Raw genomic sequence first — 24,428 nt, forward strand, 5'->3', positions numbered from 1 at the left:
ATTACTACACTTTGTTGTCGGGCATCTAGATGGAAATAAAACACATGCACGCTTATGCTTTGTGGATTTCTCATCTGCGTTTGACTGCATGCAGCCACACATTTTGGCTCGTAGACTGCTGAATATGTCCAATATTGACTTTGGTACTATATGCTGGCTAGTGGACTTTCTCACCTCAAGATCACAGAGGACCCGTGTTAATAGTGCACTGTCTGATGTTCGCTTATGCTCCACAGGATCACCCCAGGGACGGGTCATGTCCCCCCTGCTGTTTGTAATGTACACAAATGACTGTCAGAGCACTCTTCAGTCAAGGTACATTATTAAGTTTGCCGACGACTCGGTCATAGTCAGCCTCCTGCAGGACAAAGAGTTAGACCACGGTCCTGTTCTGGAGAACTTTGTAAAATGGTGCGATGATTCGTACCTGGAGCTTAATGGCGATAAAACGAAGGAGATGTACATTGACTTTCGCCGTGATCCCCCTGCCAAAGCACCCATTCTCATTATTGGCTCTGCTGTTGAGATAGTCCGTGATTACAAGTATCTAGGCACAATTTTAGACAATAAATAGACCTTTGAAGCCAACACTGACCGTGTTTGTAAAAAGACCAATCAGAGGCTGTTTTTCTTGAGGAGACTGAGGGGCTTTCAGGTTGATAGGACACTAATGAGGAGGTTCTATTCATTTTGTATTTAATCTATTTGAACTTATTCCATCACTTCCTGGTTTGGTAACCTCAGTGTGGCCAATAAAAATAGACGGCCAACAGCTCCCTGTTGCCCGCAACATAGTTCCTTTCGGCCGGGGAGAGGTGTCTAGAAAAAAATGCACATTTGTGCAACACATTGTTCTCCCCAGATCTTTGGGACAACACAGCTCCAATACCCGAGTCTGATGCATCTACCTCCACCGTGAAAGACCTGTCTGGGTCGGGATGCACCAGTATGGGAGCGAAGCTGAAGCTCCTCTTGAGGCTCTGCAACGCTTGATCTACCTCCCTGGTCCACATGAAAGCTGTAAGAGTTGAGGTTAGTGCGTGGAGAGGTGCGGCTACCTTACTGAAGTCTAGGATGAAGCGACGGTAGAATCCCGCGAAGCCCAGGGACCTTCTGATTTCCATATGAGTAGTCGTCTGTGGCCACTCCACAACTGCTTCCACTTTCTTGGGGTCGGCCCAGATGTTACCCGTCTCAATGATGTGGCCGAGGAAGTTGACAGAAGAGGAGTGGAATTTGCACTTCTCGGCTTTGACGAATAGGCGGTTCTCGAGGAGTCGCTGGAGGACCAGGCGGACGTGCTGCTGATGTTCCTGAAGGTTGTGAGAGAAAACAAGAATGTCATCAAGGTAAACAACCACGAATCTCTCGAGGATGTCCTGCAGCACGTCGTTAACTAATGCCTGGAAAACAGCTGTGGCGTTGGTCAGGTCGAAAGGCATGAACCGGTACTCAAAGTGGCCCAGATGTGTGTTGAAGGCCGTTTCCCACTCATCCACCTCCCTAATCCAGACGAGATGGTAAGCATTGCAAAGATCCAGTTTAGTGAAGACGGTCGCTGGGGCAAGGGGCTCGAAGGAGGAGCTCATGAGAGGTAGAGGGTATCGGTTCTTGACGGTGATGAGATTGAGTAGTAGTCGATGGTAGTCGATGCAGGGCCGTAAAAACCCATCCTTTTTGTTGACGAAGAAGAATCCTGCAGCTACCGGGTACTTGGAGGGAGTGATGAGGCCAGATGCGAATGAGTCCGAGATGTAATCTGACATGGCCTGTTTCTCGTGTATGGAAATGTTCTACAAATGGCTTGAAGGAAGGACAGCGTCGGACACGAGATTGATGGCACAATCGTAGAGTCTGTGCGGAGGTAGGGATAGTGTCTGTGCTTTGCTGAATACGGATCATGGTAGACTATGGGGACTCCAGATAGGTTCGATGGGGATGACGAGCTTAGGGCTCCCCGAGATGGGTGCTGCAGCCTTGAGGCAGTTGGCATGGCAGGCCGTGCTCCAGGCTAGGATCTTTCCAGAGGTCCAAGAAATCTGGGGGTCATGCTGGCGTAGCTACGAGCGGCCGAGGACTAGGGGAGCGACGGGGGCATTGAGGATCAACTGGCTGATCTGCTCAGTATGGTTGCCCGAGAGGGTTAAGTTAAAGTTAAAGTTAAAGTACCAATGATTGTCACACACACTAGGTGTGGTGAAATGTGTCCTCTGCATTTGACCCATCCCCTTGTTCACCCCCTGGGAGGTGAGGGGAGCAGTGGGCAGCAGCGGTGGCCGCGCACAGGAATAATTTTTTGGTGATTTAATCCCCAATTCCAACCCTTGATGCTGAGTGCCTAGCAGGGAGGTAATGGGTCCCATTTTTATAATCTTTGGTATGACTCGGGCGGGGTTTGAACTCCCAACCTACCGATCTCAGGGCGGACACTCTAACCACGAGGCCACTGATAGAGTTACCAATTCTGTACGGTGGGTGATGGGTCACAGGGTATGTCCGTCCAAAGCCTGAGCTGGCAAGGAAGTGTCCAGGGGCAGAAGCTCAATCCCGGCTTGGCGTGGAAATTCTCAGTCCATGAGCAGGGCCACTTTTATGACGTTGTGGTAGGTGGCAGGACGGTCTCGCAGTAGGCCGTCCTTGATCTCATCATTGAGGCCCCGATGGTAGGCACTCAGCAAGGCCTTGTTGTCCCATCCACCGTCGGCTGCAAGGGTGCGGAACTCGAGGGTATAGTCGGCGACAGAGCAAGAGCCTTGCTAGATGGAGTGAAGATGTGAGGCGGCGTCTCCTCCATAGGCGGGGTGACCAAACACCGCCCTCTTTCAGGTCAAGAGTTAAAAAAATAAATGCGATCTTGGCCCCGTCAGACGTGTAGCGGGAGGGCTGGTAACGGAAGACCATGTCGCACTGGACCAGAAAGCCACGGCAGAGTTCAAAATCCCCTTCAAATGCTCTGGGGCTTTCAATCTCCAACTCGCAAGAAGGAGGGAATTGGCAGGGGGTAACGGCTGCGGAAGTGGCTTGTTCGAGCGCCGGCGGAGCGGAAGTGCTCGGGGAGATTGTGTCCAGCCGAATGCAGCCTCAAGTTTGTTCTCCAGTGAACAAAAACACTCTTGGTGCTGCTGGAGTACCGTGTGCATGGCCGCGACGTTGGGGGTCGTGGAGGCCCGGGAGGTGAGCGGGGGTCGCGCCATGTCACTGCTGTCTGGTTCTGTCATGGCCAGAAGTACTGTGACGGTGCAGCAGGAGAAGAAGATGGCAGTGAGATAGTGACGTCATTAGCTGTCAGCGTATTAATAGCTGGGTATGTGCGTGAGATGTGTGTGTAATCCAAATATATATGGTGTGACTATGTGTGGTAATTATATGTGAGTGGTTACCAGTACCAGCAGTACTGTTTTTCCATTTACAGTAATATACACTACATTTTGAGGTGAAATTACCATATTTGTTTTTACATTTTAGTTCTTAAAAAATCTAATAAAATGCATTAAAAAATTGTGTGATAATAGTATTCACTGAAGCGTCCCTCTGGGGCCAAACATAAATGTGATTGGCCCTCAGTGAAAACAACTTTGACACCGCTGAAATAGACCTAGGCCAGTGGTTCTCAGAAAATACTTAGAGCTCTAAATTAAAGTTAAAAGTTAAAGTGCCAATGATTGTCACACACACACTAGGTGTGGCGAAATTATTCTCTGCATTTGACCCATCACCCTTGATCACACCCTGGGAGGTGAGGGGAGCAGTGAGAAGCAGCGGTGGCCGCGCCCGGGAATCATTTTGGTGATTTAACCTCCAATTCCAACCCTTGATGTTGAGTGCCAACTCTACCATAATGACCAACACTAAAATGATATAGCATAGTAGGCCTAAACATTCATCAAAAACAAGGCAGAGGTTTTATTTAACAAGTATATTGTAACATTACACACAGTTTGAACAGTAACACTGTGTTTGAATATATAATTAAGTTATTTTAATTTTTTTAAATTGTTGGTGTCCCGCTAGATCAGGGGTGTCTAATTGCATATAAAATACATATTACAATAACAATTGGGTATATAATTAATAATGATTAAAATGTAATATTAAGAGCACACGGAAGTTCAACTTATACCATGTTTGCCTTCATGACAACGTCATTAAAGTTTTGTAATCAATCAGAAATGTCAAGCAGCTTAAATGCGCCAAACATGGATAAGTATTATATATATTTGGAGAGTTTTTTGCATGTTTTCTATCATGCCTTGCAATTGATGGGTGTCATTTAGATATATTTGTTTATGGTGGTTTTAATGGTGTTTTTTTTAAATACCCTCAAAGTTCAGTGTGCAGGTTATGTTATGTGTGGCCATGTTTTTTGACTTTTTGTGCTGGTTGAATTTTTTTCTTTCTGTGCCATGACTAGGGAAGGTTGTTCGGATTGGGTCGTATAAGTCAATACTGTGCGATCACTGGCCTGAGTCACTCACTATATGTACACAAGATGCTGATTCAAACCGTTCCAACTTCAAACTGTTCAGCCTATTCAGGAATGGCGGGCTTTCCCTTGACTAATTCCATACATTCCCAAATTTCCCAGAATTTCTAGGTTTTCCGGGACATTTTTCCCATTCAAAATGAATTGGCCATTTTTCAAACTTCCACCATTTCCACATTTTTCAACCGATTCAAACCATTCCACTTTCAACATATTCCACTCATCCTGGACATTCAAACTGTTGGTGTTTAAAGTTCCAAAACATTTCAGGATTTTCCAGAATTCCCTTTTTTCAAACCGATTTTTCACCCATCTTTCTGTCGACTACTTCTTCCACATTTTTCAACCCACTTCAGCCGTTCTACCATCAAATCATTCAGGACAAAAAGCTAAGTTGTTTTTTAAACTGGAAAAATTCCCGGTTTTCCTGAAATTCCAGTAATTCCATAATACCATTTCTCAATTAAAAATGTTACTACTCAACATTTCTCGACCAATTTCAAAAATTCCAACAACATCCATTTCAACTCATTCAGAATTGTTTAGTGTTTAAAAAAAAATGCTTTTCCCGAAATTCCCAAATTTCAGTGAAATTCCCATTGAAATGAAAGGGACATTTTTCAAAGTTCCACAATTCCCACATTTTTTATCCGATTCAAATTCAAAAATTCCCTTATTTCCTGGAATTCCCAGTTTTCAGGGACATTTCCCCCATTATAAATTAATTGGCCATTTTTCAAACTTCCACAATTCCCACATTTTTTAACTGATTCAAACTTTTCACCTTTAACACATTCAATTAATCCTGGAAATTCAAACAAACATTTACAGGATTTCCTGTTTTTTTCTAACCTTTTTTCAACCTTTTTCAGTGCGATGACTCTTTTCACATTTTTCAACCAACTTCAACCGTTCCACTGTCAAAACATACCTCTTAGTCAGCACAAAAAAACAAGTTGGTTTAAGAACTTGAAAAATTCCCGTTTTTTCTTGAAATTCCGAAATACCGTTTTTCAATTAAAAAAATTGTTAATAGTTCAACATTTCTTGCCCGATTTAAAAAATTCTAACACCAACCAATTCAGCTCATTAGGACATCCATGCTCTTAATCATTTGGGGAAAAAAAATCCCGCTTTTCCCAAACTTTCCAGGAAGTTTTCATTGAAATGAATGGGACATTTTTCCATGGCGCACAATTCCCACATTTTTCAACCTCTTCAAACCATTCCAACATCAACACATTCCACTCATCCTGACACTTTCCCAAATTACAGTTTTCCTTTTTCAATTCAATTTCAAATTCAAACTCTTCAACATTCAAACCATTCCAACATTCCATTTATTCTTACATTCATACTACATTCTGTCAGCATTTCACCTCAACTTCAGCATTGGAGCATTCACACGCAATTCCTTCAGGAATTGCCTCACCTAGTTTCTGATTATTTTTCTACTTTTAAAAACAACTATTAAATAAAAATGAAAAAAGATCATTCATAACAAGCTTTGATTTGATGCAAAAATGGTAGCTTGAAAAAAGACCAACAATGCCACGGTTGACATGAACACATGGCATGAACACATGCTGAATCAAGTTCAGTTTTTATATAAATTACTATGATTTGCACTTTGTACATACTGTATATTATTGAAAACACAAAATCAAGAACTTCTACTGAGAGGCAAAGCTTCTGTTTTGCAAAAGTGGCGTAGCTCAAATGGTAGAGCGGGCAACCCACACTGGTCGACAATGTAGCTTAAATGCAGATAATGGATTTCTCAAGGGAAAGAGCTTTTAGTCACAAGAATAAAAACACAATGTCATCCACTTCGCTTCAATAAAGCAATTCTGTCAACACAAATGTAGCGTTGCTTGCTGTATGCACATTAAAAGGAATTCCAACAAGGAGATTAAATGACTTGCAATATTTTGTCTTCAAGGTAAACTATTATGCAAAACCAGCTTTTCTTACCTATTGGCACCTTGTACATTTTCGATCTGCAAAAGTCCTGAAAATTTCAAATTAAACCATTGCGGAGATATTTATAAAACACTCTTGCCTTCTTTCATACTTCCGCCAAACAAGCCATCAATAACGTTTTTCCCAATTTGCGCTAGTCCGCTCTGGGGTCAATAAACACCTTCTTTTTATCCATCCTCTTGTTGTGGGGCAGACTGGCTCATACATGCACATGCATCCTCCGCTGTTGCCATTTCTAATACTAAGTAGCGTATAGTTAGAATGTGTATCTGTCAGTAGACTCCATGGGGAGGCGCTAAAAACTACAACATGACCAGCTCAGTGGCCTTGTGGTTAGAGTGTCCGCCCTGAGACTTGGAGGTTGTGAGTTTGAACCCCGGCCGAGTCATACCAAAGACTACAAAAAATGGGACCCATTGCCTCCCTGCATGGCACTCAGCATCAAGGGTTGGAATTGGCGTTTAAATCACCAAATGATTCTCAAGCGCGGCACAAGCTGCTGCTCACTGCTCCCCTTACCTCCCAAGGGGTGAACATGGGGATGGGTCAAATGCAGAGAATAATTTCACCACACCTAGTGTGTGCATGACAATCGTTGGGACATTAACTTTAACTTTAACATGGCTGACAGAGAGAAGACAATGTCAAAGTGGAGGCACGTAAATGACCACTTAACAAAACGCCACAACCTGAAGAAACGGTCAGAAAGCGGCTTGATGACGATTTGTAAAACATCATTTATGCAATTTTTTGACAAAGGAACCACCATTACATGTTATGTAGACCACAAGGAAGGGTTTAAATCTAGAACAAAAATTATATTATGACCCCTTCAAACATATATAGCATTGCACATTGTGTGCAAACAGATTAATAAACTACACAGTGGGATTATTAAAATGCAAACTAAAAACTTCTGTTTTAAATATAACACTTCTGTAAAGAAAAACTTACCATTGCACCTTGTATGCATATAAATAATAATTCCTGACATTGAGGTTAGTAAAATGGAAACTTAAATGTCTTGACTATAACACTTCGGTAAACATTCTTTTAGCATTGCACATTGCATGTATATAAATAGTAATCCCTGACTTTGAAATTAGTAGAATGGAAATTTAAATGTTCTGTCTTAAATAAAACAGTTATATAAACAAAATATAGCGTTGCTCATTGTGTGCAAATAGATTAATAAACTACACACTGGGATTAACAAAATGCTAACTAAAAATGTATGTTTTAAGTATAACAAAAACAAAAAACAAAAACTTTATATTGCGCATTGTTTGCATATAATTGATAATCCCTGACATTGAGATTACTAAAATGTAAATGTAAATGTTCTGTTTTAAGCATAACGCTTCTGTAAACAAACATTTAGCATTGCACATTGTATGCATATAAATAATGAACCCCAAAATGGAGATGAATAAAAGCTTCAAAGTTGGATGGACTGTGTTCACACTTGACCAAACAAGCCCCGCTAGCAGAGTAAAGTCTCTCTTCAACCTAACCAAACATGACAAGTGTTAGCTAACCACAGAGGAGCACTCTCAATGCCTATTTTTTTAATATACAAGCAGACAATATTGCAGTCATCAAACAACAGACAAATGTAGTCTACCCCTCCAATTTTTTTTTATAATAAGGGATTTTAAAAGCAGACTGTAGTTTTATATCTGGGTCAGTACAGTAAGTACAGTACATAGGTTCCATCCATCCATCCATCTTCTTCCGCTTATCCGAGGTCGGGTCGCGGGGGCAGCAGCCTAAGCAGAGAAGCCCAGACTTCCCTCTCCCCAGCCACTTCGTCCAGCTCTTCCCGGGCGTTCCCAGGCCAGCCGGGAGACATAGTCTTCCCAACGTGTCCTGGGCCTTCCCCGTGGCCTCCTACCGGTCGGACGTGCCCTAAACACCTCCCTAAAGAGGCGTTCGGGTGGCATCTTGACCAGATGCCTGAACCACCTCATCTGGCTATCTCGATGTGGAGGAGCAGCGGCTTTACTTTGAGCTCCCCCCGGATGACAGAGCTTCTCACCCTATCTCTAAGGGAGAGCCCCGCCACCCGGCGGAGGAAACTCATTTCGGCCGCTTGTACACGTGATCCTGTCCTTTTAGTCATAACCCAAAGCTCATGACCATAGGTGAGGATGGGAACGCAGATCGATCAGTAAATTTAGAGCTTTGCCTTACGGCTCAGCTCCTTCTTCACCACAACGGATCGATACAGCGTCCACATTACTGAAGACGCCGCACCGATCCGCCTGTCGATCTCACGATCCACTCTTCCCCCACTCGTGAACAAGACTCCGAGGTACTTGAACTCCTCCAATTGGGGCAAGATCTCCTCCCTAACCCGGAGATGGCACTCCACCCTTTTCCGGGCGAGAACCATGGACTCGGACTTGGAGGTGCTGATTCCCATCCCAGTCGCTTCACACTCAGCTGCGAACCGATCCAGTGAGAGCTGAAGATCCTGGCCAGATGAAGCCATCAGGACCACATCATCTGCAAAAAGCAGAGACCTAATCCTGCAGCCACCAAACCGGATCCCCTCAATGCCTTGACTGCGCCTAGAAATTCTGTCCATAAAAGTTATGAACAGAATCGGTGACAATGGGCAGCCTTGGCGGAGTCCAACCCTCACTGGAAACGTGTCCGACTTACTTCCGGCAATGCGGACCAAGCTCTGATCATACAGGGAGCAGACCGCCACAATCAGACAGTCCGATACCCCATACTCTCTGAGCACTCCCCACAGGACTTCCCGAGGGACACGGTCAAATGCCTTCTCCAAGTCCACAAAGCACATGTAGACTGGTTGGGCAAACTCCCATGCAACCTCAAGGACCCTGCCGAGAGTATAGAGCTGGTCCACAGTTCCACGACCAGGACAAAAACCACAGACGTCAGCGCAACCGGCCTGTAGTCATTAAGTCCTGTGATCCGTGCTTTCTTGGGGACGGGGACAATGGTGGAGGTCTTAAAGCAAGACGGCACGCGGCATAGCTCCAGCGAGGTGTTAAAAATGTCAGTGAAAACAGGAGCCAGCTGATCCGCGCAGTGTCTGAGAGTGGAGGGGGAGACACCATCCGGCCCGGGGGCCTTCCGCGTATTCAGCTTCAAAAACTGCCGGCGTACATTCTCCTCTCGGTTGGAGAGGGCCTTTAAAGTCCTGTGATGTTCTTGGAGTCCTGTGATGTTTTTGGAGTTCTTTAAATCCTTTAATGAAGTGCTGGCATTGGTGGGGAGGGTGATGGTGGGGGGAGCATAGCTTTGATGAGCTGAAGGCCGGTCATGACGACAGTAATGTGTGTTGAGGCCCTGAGCGAGAGTCCGGTCATTCAGGGCCTGGGGGGCTTTGGTCTTATAGTTCGTAAGGGCCCTTAGCTCTCTCCAAATGGCCGCAGAATCATTGGAGCGGAACTGTTCCTGTAGGCGGTTAGAGTACACAGATTTAGCTTTCTCCACTTCCCTGTTGAAGTGGTACTTCGCTTCTCTGTAGGTACTCCGGTCCCCACTTCGCCACGCAGCCTCCTTTTTCTTGCGCAGCTGCCGGAGCTTGGGTGTGAACCAGGGCTTGTCGTTGTTATAACAAGCCGTGGTGCGCGTTGGAATGATGCGCGCCTCATTGAACTGAATGTATGAGGTCACAGTGTCCGTATACTCGTCCAGATTGTCCGTGGCCGCTCCAATTGCCTCCCAGTCTGTCGTCTCCAAACATGCACGCAGCTCCTCCACAGCCTCGGCGGTGAAACACTTAATGGTCCTCATAACAGGTTTAGCCAGTTTCAGTCTCTGTGTCTATGAAAGGTTTAAGTGCACCATCACGTGATCTGATATTCCGAGAGCAGCGCGCGGGACTGCATTATATGCCTTGCTTATTGTAGTGTAACAGTGATCCAAAGTGTTCTCCTCTCTGGTCAGGCATTTAATAAACTATATTATACAAATATATATATATATGTGTGTGTGTGTGTGTGTGTGTGTGTGTGTGTGTGTGTGTGTGTGTGTGTGTGTGTGTGTGTGTGTGTGTGTGTGTGTGTGTGTGCGTGTATACATATATAATATTAATATAATGAATATATAATTGATAATAATAAGATGTGCAAAATAAAGATGGTAATTTAAGTTCTGAAATCATTTTCCAGTTTAGTTTTGCAATTTACTCTGCAAGTATCGTGGGAGTTCTGATGAAAAGCATATATTTTGCATATTAATGAAGACAGTGATGCAAAGTGGATTGCACGACTTATTCCGCTCACTAAACAAGCACAAACCACTTTGTTTAGTAGATCAGCTTTGCGTGTGCCATCGAGTTTGCACGTGTTTTAGTACACGCAAACATTTACCTGTGGACATCATTCTTAGGTGCAGAACTATGAAATTAGTGCCAATGTTGTCAGCAATGAAGTAGCAGTAGAGTGGAAAAACAAGTTGCCTCTATATTGAAGCTATTTTCATATATGTCTGACACCAAAAGACTTCCAAAGTTTGCAAGAAAATAGATACATCAAAATAATATCAGGGCTTCACGGTGGCAGAGGGGTTAGTGCATCTGCCTCACAATACGAAGGTCCTGAGTAGTCTTGGGTTCAATCCCGGGCTCGGGATCTTTCTGTGTGGAGTTTGCATGTCCTCCCCGTGACTGCGTGGGTTCCCTCCGGGTACTCCGGCTTCCTCCCACTTCCAAAGACATGCACCTGGGGATAAGTTGATTGGCAACACTAAATTGGCCCTAGTGTGTGGATGTGAGTGTGAATGTTGTCTGTCTATCTGTGTTGGCCCTGCGATGAGATGGCGACTTGTCCAGGGTGTACCCCGCCTTCCGCCCGATTGTAGCTGAGATAGGCTCCAGCGCCCCCCGCGACCCCAAAGGGAATAAGCGGTAGAAAATGGATGGATGGAAAATAATATCAATCTCATGGAGATTTTTGAGCCATTTTGAGATTTATTGAGCAAGCCAGTCACATGATTGCGTGACGTAGCGTTAGCAACCACAGATCCCTTCCCCGTCAACAACAATGCTAATCAAGCAGACTTTGTGAGAGCCAACAACGATTACTTTGGGAAAAATTATAATCAAGAACCTTATATTTTTGAGCCCGATCATAAAGAGGATGAGTAAAAAGTTTTAGAAGCTGCTAAACGGATGTAGCTTTGTTGTGACACTATAGCATCAGCAGCATTGCTCGGTGCTAAACATAAAAACTAATTATAATAAACCATAATAAAACACACACTTACTGTAATATTTCCACTCTCGCTGGGATGCCGACCGATGGGACGCTCACATAATCCCGTTTAGATGAAGATTCAATCGCAATCCTCACGAAGGATTAAAAGAAAAAAAAAGAAACTAGCCTCTTTTTCGCCATTTTTGGGGACGTGAAAGTGGACCAGCCTGTCGGTCCATGGCCACATGTATCTACTAGCAAGTGAGAATTACATGAATTATAATCTAGAATTTACTTTGGGCAAGTTTGAGACCAAGCAGAATCAGCCGCCGTCAACAATAGCAGCGTAAACTAGCATTAGCTCACTGCTATCAATGTGCCGCAAGAATAGGCCGTCTGCGTTAGCGCTTCAATATTGCTCATATTTGGGTAATTTTCAGGTCACAACATGTAAATGGAGTATTTTTGGCGCTTTCTGGATGTTTTAGAGGATTTTATAGGCGCAATAGAGTGATCCGATCTGTTGACTCAATTCTTAGCTATTTATTTACGATTTGTAATGCATAATAAGGGCAAGCATATGTGTGCTTGTCTTACATAAGGCTTGTGAATGATAAACAGCACATCTCTTTACATTTTTGGTGTATTTCCGGTATGACTGATCTAATAATATGGTCAAAGTGCAGAATCATTACTACTGTAATGTCAGTCTACGAAAATAGCCTTTGGTATTCGGATTTAATTTGTGGCATTTTGTGATGTTTAAACTGTGTTTCCATTGTAAATACAATTTGTTTAATGCACAGATGTCAAACTCAAGGCCCGGGGGCCAGATGAGGCACATCACTTCATTTTATTTGGCCCTCTTAGGCCTGTAAATAATATTTATCAATAAAGTACTGTAACATATCTTACTAAATGTATTCTTTTTTTCTATTTTGGGAGAAAAAAAAATGTACTCCATGTATCACAAATTAGGTTAACTTAAATATTGTTTAATTATGCATAAATATATACCAAACATTCCAACCATTTTTTAAATAGAAATAAATACTAATAATAATTATTTCAAAGCAAGTTATCCATCAAATTGTGCAATGTAAATGTAGCAATAGATTTCATGGTAAAATTGTGAAATTTACTGTGGTTTTTACAGCATTTTTCTCTAAATGGGCAGCACGGTGAAAGAGGGGTTAGTGCGTCTGCTTCACAATACGAAGGTCCTGAGTAGTCCTGGGTTCAATCCCGGTCTTGGGATCTTTCTGTGTGGAGTTTGCATGTCCTCCCCGTGACTGCGTGGGTTCCCTCCGGGTACTCCGGCTTCCTCCCACTTCCAAAAACATGCACCTGGGGATAGGTTGATTGGCAACACTAAATGGGCCCTAGTGTGTGAATTTGAGTGTGAATGTTGTCTGTCTATCTGTGTTGGCCCTGCGATGAGGTGGCGACTTGTCCAGGGTGTACCCCGCCTTCCGCCCGATTGTAGCTGAGATAGGCTCCAGCGCCCCCCGCGACCCCAAAGGGAATAAGCGGTAGAAAATGGATGGATGGATGTTGTCTGTCTATCTGTGTTGGCCCTGTGATGAAGTGAAGACTTGTCCAGGGTGTACTCCACCTTCCGCCCGAATGCAGCTGAGATAGGCTCCAGCGCCCCCCGCGACCCCGAAGGGAATAAGCGGTAGAAAATGGATGGATGGATGAAAAAAACAGTAATTTTTTTTACTGTAATAAATTGTGGTGCCGTTTTGGCATTTACAGTAATACACCAAAAAATCTACACTTGTTGATTTGCGGTAAAAAACAAAAAACAAACTGGCAGCTCAGGTGCCAAAAAGGGGGAAGGAGTATATTTATAGCAAGGATTCACTGAAATAAAAGTATTTCTTATATATATATATATATATATATATATATATATATATATATATATATATATATATATATATATATATATATAAATATATATATATATATATATATATATATATATATATATATATATATATATATAAATTATATATATATATATATATATATATATATATATATATATATATATATATATATAAATTATATATATATATATATATATATATATATATATATATATATATATATATATATATATATATATATATATATATATATATATATATATATATAGTACAGTACACAGTAATGAAAACACAGTTGTTCTACTAACTGTACTGTACTTGCTGCTTACTTAAAAAAAAAAAATAACACTTACCTTTCACTATTTGAGTAGCCTTTGTTCTGCCATTTGAGTACTGGCGAGCGATCTCTGAAACCGGGAACATATCCTTCACGGATTTGTTGAAAACATCCCCAAATGAGAACGGGGTGTTGCTTGCAAGGTGGCCCATAATACTGTGTTGCCTCCGCCTTGTGCTTCTCTAACCGTTCATGAGTGACTATATCCATTCGGCCTCCGTGTTATGGGTTATAGATAAACCTATGGATAACGGAGACATATATAATAGTCTCCTTTTCAGGTGAGAGGACGCTAAAGGCAGTGCCTTTAAGGCACGCCCCCAATATTGTTTGTCCGGCTGGAAATTTTGGACATTACTTCTTGCCGTAGTTTGAAGCAATGCATGATGGAAATCCGGATGTTGTTTGTCAGTGTATTAACGTGCCGGCTGGAATAAACACACGCTGAGAAATAGCTCCGTGCCTACCTGCTTTATGGGTTATAGATAAACCTATGGATAACGGAGACATATATAATAGTCTCCTTTTCAGGTGAGAGACGACGCTAAAGGCAGTGCCTTTAAGGCATGCCCCCAATATAGTTGTTCGGCTGGAAATCGGGAGAAATTTGGGAGAATGGTTGTCCCGGGAGATTTTCAAGAGAGGCACTGAAATTCGGGAGTCTCCCGGAAAATTCGGGAGGGTTGGCAAGTATGGATGTGGCCCTCAGTGAAAATGACGTTGACACCTCTGTACTAGACCTAGGCCAGTGGTTCTCAGAAAACGCGCTAAATGCCACCATAATGACCAACACTAAAATTATATAGCATAGTAGGCCTAAACATTCATCAAAAACAAGGCAAAAGTTTTTTATTTAACAAGTATATTGTAACATTACACACAGTCTTACTATTATGTTGGATCCACTATGGACTGGACTCTCACAATATTATGTCAGACCCACTCGACATCCATTGCATTCGATCTCCCCTAGAGGGGGGGGGTTACCCACATATGCGGCCCTCTCCAAGGTTTCTCATAGTCATTCACATCTCCCTCCCACTGGGGTGAGTTTTTCCTTGCCCTTATGTGGGCTCTGTATCGAGGATGTCGTGGCTTGTGCAGCCCTTTGAGACACTTGTGATTTAGGGCTATATAAATAAACATCGATTGATTGATTGAGTTTGAACAGTAACACTGTGTTTGAATATATTAAGTTTTTTTTTTTTTTTTTGGTAAACCGCTAGATCAGGGGTGTCTAAATACATATAAAATACATATTATAATAACATTTGGGTATATAATTAATAATTATTAAAAGTGAATATTAAGAGCACATGGAAGTTCATTTCCTACCACGTTTGCCTTCATGACAACTTCATTAAAGTTTTGTAATCAATCAGTAATATCAAGCAGCTTAAATGCGGCAAACATGGATGAGTATGTGGAGAGTTTTTTTTGCATGATAGAATGGGTGTAATTTAGATTTTTTTATGGTGGTTGGCTGTTTTGTTTTTTTTATAATATCCACAAAGTTCAGTGAGCAGGTTGTGTTGTGTGCCCATGTTTGTTGACTTTTTGTGCTGGTTGAATTTTTAGTTTTTCTGTGCCATGACTAGGGAAGGTTGTTCGGATTGAGTCAATACTGTGCGATCACTGGCCTGTGTCACTCACATTGTCCACAAGATGCCGATTCAAACCATTCCAACTTCAAACTGTTCAGCCTATCTACTAATAAAATGCATTGAAAAATTAATAATAGTACTCACTGTGAGAAGCGGCCCTCTGGGGCCAAACATAACTGCGATGTGGCCCTCAGTAAAAACAACTTTGACACCTCTGCTTTAATGGATACAACAAATAAGCATATTAAGTCAACTTGTTTTTCCACTCTACTGGTACTTTAAAAGGGACCCTTTTAATAAGTACACTAAAACAAGGCGGCGTGACAGAAGCGGTGCCTGATATCTGCGATGGGCGCCCGTATCGGCTGACAGACGAGAACAAATCCAATCGGCGAGACAAAGCCGTGTTCATCATCCTTTGTCTCTCCATGGTTTCTCCCTCTCTCTCCCTGACGTGAAAAGGGAGAGAATATCAAGGTCAGGCCGGCGAGCGCGTGACTGAGCGGGAGAGTGAATTTCCAAAGACTTTCTCTCGACTCGGTGACAGACTGGAGGAATGTAGCCTTGTCAAGCCAGCTGATGTATGACCGGCGAAGGCACGTCGCATGTATTTGTGCTGCCATTTTTTTTTTGTCCCCCTGACACTTGCGTCTTCAAAAGGAGTCGACGTGGTGTTTAATTCATGAGCCGAGAGTCCACGGTCCGCGGTTTAGAGCCTAATCAGGACTGCAAATAGATGGAAGTGAGCAGAGTGTGCGAGCACCTGAGCGAATCAGCACAATTATAGCTCTAATGCAAACAAGTTCTCATTGTCTTTACTCCAATGGGTTAATGAGGTTGCAGACTGGGGGGACCAAAATCCCATCATGCCCTCTGAGGAAAACGAGCTGTCACCCGACCTTAATGGAGACAGGGTTCCAACCTGACTCCCACACCTAACGAACTGGAGGCGGGAAAGCAGCAGGAACCTTTTTGTCCTGCACATCGGGGAGAGAAAAGGCTCGTATTGCGACATCGCTAATGTCCGCCTCCCAAGGGCAATTAGTGAATTTGTAAAATCGTATTTGCTCGTTTTGTGTTCTGCAAATAAAAACAACTTCATTGGGTTTTCGTTTTGCACGGTCTGTCCTCCGTTGTGGAAAAGATGAAAACAGAAACTGTGGGAACAGAACGTGAAACTTAGCACACGTTCATTAAGGAAATCATCACAAATCCCTTCACCATCAACAACAATGCTAAATCAAGCAGACTTTGTGAGAGCCAACAACGATATCAATGCACCGCTAAAATAAGCCGTCTGCGTTAGCGCTTATAATAACAATATCACTCATATTTGGTTAATTTTCAAGTCATCTTACTGGAATATTGTTGGCACTTTCCGGATGTTATTACAGGATTGTATAGGCGCAATAGAGTACCTTTGATCTGTTGACTCAATTGTTGGCTATTTATTTACGATTTCTAATGCATAAATAAGACAAGCATATGTGTTCTTGTCTTACATAAGGATTGTGAATGATAAACAGCACATATCTTTACATTTTTGGCGTATTTCCAGTATGACTGATCTAATATATGTTCAGAGGGCAATTAGTAAATTAATAATATCTTATTTGCTTTTGTTGTGTTCTGCAAATAAAAACAACTTTGTTGGGTTTTCGTTTTGCACGGACTGTCCTCCGTTGTGGAAAAGATGAAAACAGAAACAGTGGGAACATAACGTGAAACTTAGCACATGTTCATTAAGGAAATCATCACAGATCTCTTCCCCATCAACAACAATGCTAATCAATCAGACTTTGTGAGAGCCAACAACGATTACTTTGGGAAAAATTATAATCAAGAACCTTATATTTTTGAGCCGGAAAACAAAGAGGATAACCAATAAGTTGTAGCTTTTTTGTGACACTATTTAGCATCAGCAGCATTGCGAGATGCTAAACATACAAACTAACCATGATAAAACATAATAAAACAAACACTGTAGTATTTCCACTCTCGCTGGGATGCCGACCGACGGGACGCTCACATACTCCCGTTTAGATGAAGGGTTAAAAGAAAATAATTACACTTGCTTCTTTTTCGCCATCTCGGGGGATGTGGAAGTGGACCAGCCTGTCGGTCCATGGCTACATTTGTCTACGACCAGGTGAGATATGCATGAACTATAATCTAGAATTTATTTTTGGCAAGTTTGGCAGCGCAACGTAGTTAGCTTACTGCTACCAATGCGCCGCTAAAATAGGCCGTCTGTGTTAGCGCTGATAATAACAATATTGATCACATTTGGTTAATTTTTATGTCACAACATCTAAATGGAGTTATTTTGGCGCTTTCTGGATGTTTTTAGAGGATTTCATAGGCGCAATAGAGGACTTTTGAGCTGTTGACTCAATTTTTAGCTATTTATTTACAATTTCTATTGCATAAAAAATGTAAGCATATGTGTTTTTGTCTTACATAACATGAAACTTAGCACACGTTCATTAAGGAAATCATTTAAAGAGGATTAATGGAGAGGATAGCAGGTGCCCATGGATCATTTCTGCAGAGGTACCCGTCTGGAAGAGGCACTAGCTGTCCCAAGTCGTGACCCGGGGTGGCCCACTCCCCTATGCATCAGAGGTGTTGTCATGTCGTTGAATTGTCTACATGGAAAAAGATGGCTCGATGACTGATGGACTGCACCAGTGGTCCCCAAACTACGGCCCGCCAGCGTCCAAAATCCAGCGTAGTGTAGTTCCAAGGACAACTTTTTTCTTGCCCGAATGTGGGTTCAGATCGGGGACGCCGTTGTGGTTTGTGAAGCCCTTTGAAGAACTTGTGATTGAGGGCTAAACAAACTTCGAATAACTGTTGTTTGATTGATTAAAAAAAAAAAAAGCTAAAAATAAGCAAAACTGTCCCAACCATTCGAGAATTTTTTTTTTTAACCTGAAAACCAAAATGGCCAGTTCCAGTTCCACTGTTCCTAGTTGGAATTTCAACTGGAGGTGGAAATGTCAACACAACCATCGAAGACATTTAAAGAATGTGAAGTAAATTCTAAAATCATATCGAAAACTTAAAAGTAAGCTCTTAAAATTAATATGTAGGAAATGCTTCATAATGTGTTACAAACTAGTGCAAAGTGTGAAATTGTGAACATAGAAAAACTTAAGAAGAACTATTTTCTGCAGGTTTAGTGCCACGGCTGTGCTCTAAAGGGTGAGCAGGGCTATTACCGGTTTTGGTGAGGACGAGCGCCTTGCATTATTTACAGACCATATTGGTCTGTTTTTAAAAAAAATCAAAAAAACTGTCAAGGTGACTTTTCTTGTTTTATCGACAATTTCTTCTCTCATTGTTACTTTCTCTTCTCACTCAAAAATCAACCGCCAGGCAGCAAGATTGCGCAACCAAACGTGATAGTTGACACTGTTACCTGATTGGCTGTTAGCGTCTCACCCCGACCGATCGCTGACTTCCGCTTTCTTCCGACAAAGACCTCAAAAGAAAAACATCAAATGTGTATCAAACGCGTTTTTTTATTGTTGTCTTGATTACATGTCCATCCAGTTCGGATTTCCTACTCGGAGAGTCGGAGCATTTTCACCACCCCCCTAGTTGGCTTCAAAGATGGCTGTTCTGAATGTAAACAATAATATAGTTAAAAGTCCCAACGATGGTCACACACACACTAGGTGTGGTATAATTACCCTCTGCATTTGACCCATCCCTTTGTTCCACCCCCTGGGAGGTGAGGGGAGCAGTGAGCAGCAGCGGTGGCCACGCCCAGGAATCAGTTGGTGATTTAACCATAATATAATATACACTATATTGCCAAAAGTATTTGGCCACCTGCCTTTACTCACATATGAACTTGAAGTGCCATCCCATGGAATTGTCCAAAATGTTTTGGTATTCTGGAGCATTCAAAGTTTCTTTCACTGGAACTAAGGGGCTAAGCCCAACTCCTGAAAAACAACCACGCATCATAATTCCTCCTCCACCCACATTCACACTCGGCACAATGCAGTCCGAAATGTAGCGTTCTCCTGGCAACCTCCAAACCCAGACTGGTCCATCAGATTGCCAGATGGAAAAGCATGACTCATCAGTCCAGAGAAGGCGTCTCCACTGCTCTAGAGTCCAGTGGCAACACGCTTTGCATTGGACTTGGTGATGTATGGCTTAGATATGCTGCTCGGCCATGGAAACCCATTCCATGAAGCTCTCTGCGTACTATACGTGGGATAATTGGAAGGTCACATGAAGTTTGGAGCTCTGTAGCAACTGACTGTGCAGAAAGTCTTTGCACTATGCACTTCAGCATCCGCTGACCCCTCTCTGTCAGTTTACGTGGCCTACCACTTGGTGTCTGAGTTGCTGTTGTTCCCAAACTCTTCACTTTTCTTATAATAAAGTTGACTTTGGAATATTTAGGAGCGAGGAAATTTCACGACTGGATTTGTAGCACAGGTGGCATCCTATGACAGTTCCACGCTGGAAATCACTGAGAGCGGCCCATTCTTTCACAAATGTTTGTAGAAACAGTCTCCATGCATAAGTGCTTGATTTTTTACACCGGGCCAAGTGATTAGGGCACCTGATTCTCATCATTTGGATGGGTGGCCAAATACTTTTGGCAATATAGTGTCATATATTTAATTTAATATAATGCCTAAGGCCCCGTTTTGCGTGGAAAAAGCACATGTAAAATGTCAACCAACAAATGACAGGGCGCTTTGCCGCAAACATTTTCTTTTATTTTGGGCTGTCAAATAAAACGAGTTAGCAGACGCGATTAATCACAAGAAATGATCGCATTAATCATGTATGAACGCAGATTAATCAGACAATTTGGACGACACATGCTCCTTGACCTTAATGGTGCCATATCTGGTAATGTGGCCAGAAATGGTACTGCAGTCACGGTCAAAATTCTGTAGTCCCCACCCCCTCTCCTGGACTGAGGTTGCCAGATACCAATCCGAATCCTACTCCAAGTAACTTCAAATGGCAATGGACGAGTCCTACGCTGTAGGTTTATCTTGTTGATGCTTTTTGCAAGATGGTTGACTAAGTAATTATGCCACATTTTACTGATGTTGATTAGCCAGATGTATTTGTAAAGTTACCCAGCAAAATTTTAGTCGGGAGTAGGGACACATTGTTGGCATTACCCTGCTAAAATGTCTAGTTTGACTGCACGGACCACCATAGAAATAATTATACAAAACCAGTGAAGTTGGCACGTTGTGTAAATGGTAAATAAAAACAGAATAAAATGATTTGCAAATCCTTTTCAACTTATATTCAATTGAATAGACTGCAAAGACAAGATACTTAACGTTCGAACTGGAAACATTTGTTATTTTTTGCAATTATTAGCTCATTTGGAATTTGAAGCCTGCAACATGTTTCAAAAAAGCTGGCACAAGTGGCAAATAAGACTGAGAAAGTTGAGGAATGCTCATCAAACACTTATTTGGAACATCCCACAGGTGAACAGGCTAATTGGGAACAAGTGGGTGCCATGATTGGGTATAAAAGCAGCTTCCATGAAATGCTCAGTCATTCACAGACAAGGGTGAGGCGAGGGTCACCTGGGGCATGGGCAAATTGTCGAACAGTTTAAGAACAACATTTCTCAATGAGCTATTGCAAGGAATTTAGGGATTTCACCATCTACGGTCCGTAATATCATCAAAAGGTTCAAAGAATCTGGAGAAATCACTGCATCTAAGCGATGATATTACGGACCTTCGATTCCTGCATCAAAAAGCGACATTAGTGTGTAAAGGATATCACCACATGGTCTCAGGAACACTTCAGAAAACCACTGTCAGTCTCTACAGTTTGTCGCTACATTTGTGAGTGGAAGTTAAAACTCTGCTATGCAAAGCCAAAGCCATTTATCAACAACACCCAGAAATGCCGCTGGCTGCGCTGGGCCCGGGCTTATCTAAGATGGACTGATGCAAAGTGGAAAAATGTTCTGTGGTCTGACGAGTCCACATTTGAAATTGTTTTTGGAAACTGTGGACGTCGTGTCCTCCGGAACAAAGAGAAAAAGATACATCCGGATTGTTATAGGTGCTAAGTTGAAAAGCCAGCATCTGTGATGGTATGGGGGTGTATTAGTGCCCAAGGCATGGGTAACTTACACATCTGTGAAGGCACCATTAATGCTGAAAGATACATACAGGTTTTGGAGCAACATATGTAGCCATCCAAGCAACGTTATCATTACGCACCTGCTTATTTCAGCAAGACAATGCCAAGCCACGTGTTACAACAGCGTGGCTTCATAGTAAAAGAGTGCGGGTACTAGACTGGTCTGCCTGCAGTCCAGACCTGTCTCCCATTGAAAATGTGTGGCGCAATATGAAGTGTAAAATACCACAACTGAGACCCCGGACTGTTGAACAACTTAAGCTGAAGGGGAAAGAATTCCACCTGAAAAGCTTCAAAAATGTGTCTCCTCAGTTCCCAAACGTTTACGGAGTGTTGTTAAAAGGAAAGGCCATGTAACACAGTGGTAAAAATGCCCCTGTGACAACTTTTATGCAATGCGTTGCTGTCATTAAATTCTAAGTTAATGATTATTTGCAAAAAAAAGTTATGTTTCTCAGTTTGAACATTACATTTCTTGTATTTGCAGTCTATTCAATTGAATATAAGTTGAAAAGGATTTGCAAATCATTGTATTCTGTTTTTATTTACCATTTATACAACGTGCCAACTTCACTGGTTGTGGGTTTTGTATATAATAATATATATCCATCTATCCATCCATTTTCTACCGCTTGTCCCGTTCGGGGTCGCGGGGAGGGCTGGAGCCTTTCTCTGCTGCATTCGGGCGGAAGGCAGAGTACACCCTGGACAAGTCGCCACCTCATCGCAGGGCCAACACAGATAGACAGACAGACAACATTCACACACACATTCACACACTAGGGCCAATTTAGTGTTGCCAATCAACCTATCCCCAGGTGCATGTCTTTGGAGGTGGGAGGAAGCCGGAGTACCCGGAGGGAACCCGCGCAGTCACGGAGAGAACATGCAAACTCCACACAGAAAGTTCCCGAGCGCAGGATCGAACCCAGGACCTTCGTATTGTGAGGCAGACGCACTAACCCCTCTTTCACCGTGCTACCATAATAATATATAATATATTATAGATGGCATAGGCTTGCTTTGATGGCAAGCCAAGGCCAACAATAAAATTACCGTCACATTTTGTTCAGCATAGCCCCATGTTGCATCCAACCTGACGCACTTAGACAAATTTTATTGATCCAGAAAAGAAATTGTTCAAAAACTCCGCTCCTTCATCTTTGTGCCTGCACGGCATCCCCGGCGCTTTTTCCGTAGTTCCACAGGAATGTCCGGCCACGATCCCCATAGCGCTGGGGGCAAGGAGAGAGCAAACAGCTCCTTGCGTGTGTAAACAAAGGGCCGGCTGCTCAACTGATCAAAGCCAAACACAAAACGGCCCCAAAAGAAAAAGAAAAGTAACGAAAACAAACCTAAGCGCCCAAGAACCCTAATCAGTGGTTTATGGAAAAAGAGAAGTGATAAAAAAAAATCAAGAAAAGTTGAGAAGAATACCAAAAAAAAAAGTAAAATGAAGGAAGTCAAAGGAGCTACTGTGATGTGTTGCCACTCTTTCAGTTGCATCAAAAAAAAAAAACTATTATAAAAATTCCCCGAAAGGGATAAGCGGTAGAAAAATGGATGGATGGATCTTCCATGTACGCACATCACCATCTTTCAGTGCAGAGTGCGATTCTATGAGCCAACCCACGTTACGAAAAAACCACTTTATGCATAAATCATATAGCCTACTAGCATGTCAATACACAAAGTAGAAAATCATTACATGTAATGCATTATATTGTGCCAAGCAAATACCACCCCATATGTGCCTGATGCACATACAGTATCAGAAACCGCAATTAGCCGTGCTAATGTTGGAACCCATTTCCTCAGCGTATCAGCATAATGAGAGGGAAATAGGCACTGACAATACCCACATCCACATAGGTTTTATTTTTCCAAAATATATTTTGCCCTGTCAGTTGGATGACACATTGACATACAGGCTAACGGGCATAGGCACAAGTAATACCTTTTGTTTATGGTGTTCTTTGTTTATTAAAAAAAAAAAAGAAGAATCTATTTAAAGGTGTCATATGTAATAATGTGGCCAGAAATGGTACTGCAATCCTGTTCAAAATTCTGTAGTCCCCTCCCTCTCTCTCTGACTGAGGTTGCCAGATACGCAGCAGAATCCAGCTGGATGGACTGGGCTACTCCAGGGAACTTCAAACTTCCACTGCCTCTTACTAGGGGTTGAGGTGCTGGGACCATAATAGCTGAATAGACAAGCATTTTGTCAATAACAATTATCAAACCAACACACTTTACACAGAAATGAGGCTATTTTCAGGAAGAAGTAGGTCATGCCTGCATACAATATCACAACAAATGGCAAGCATATGGTTATTGTCAGTACTATCAGAAAACAAAGACTAAAACCAACTACAACCAACGCTAGCAATGGTCATACTGGTAAAAATAGGTGGAGCATGCTTAGCAGCCGAATATAGGCCCAAAACTAAAGAGGAGACATTTTATAGGTATGCCTATAGGCTACACCAATGAATGATTTGGTTGTCTCCATACATTTCCCATTGCCATGATGACTAATGTTGGAACTCATTTCCTCAGCGTATCAGCTTATTGAGAACGAAATAGGCACTGACACTACCCATATCCACATACTGTAGGTTTTATTTGTCGAAAACATATTTTGCCCTGTCAGTTGGATGACACATGGACATACAGGCTAACGGGCATATATTTCCCCCGTTAGCCTGTATGTCCATGTGTCATTGACCAGGCTAGCATGCTAAGCATTACACTAGGAGCTAAGCACCATCACACCAAGCATTCTTTGCA

General features: G+C 42.5%; 1 pseudogene; it reads right to left on the bottom strand.

Annotated features, from left to right (window-relative positions):
• Positions 1–2,567: 2,567 nt before the first annotated feature.
• The window catches only part of LOC133620540 (uncharacterized), a 44,288-nt pseudogene continuing 22,427 nt past the window's right edge, over positions 2,568–24,428 (bottom strand).

The sequence above is a fragment of the Nerophis lumbriciformis genome, linkage group LG24 (assembly GCF_033978685.3).
Source record: "Nerophis lumbriciformis linkage group LG24, RoL_Nlum_v2.1, whole genome shotgun sequence".
Taxonomy (NCBI): Eukaryota; Metazoa; Chordata; class Actinopteri; order Syngnathiformes; family Syngnathidae; genus Nerophis; species Nerophis lumbriciformis.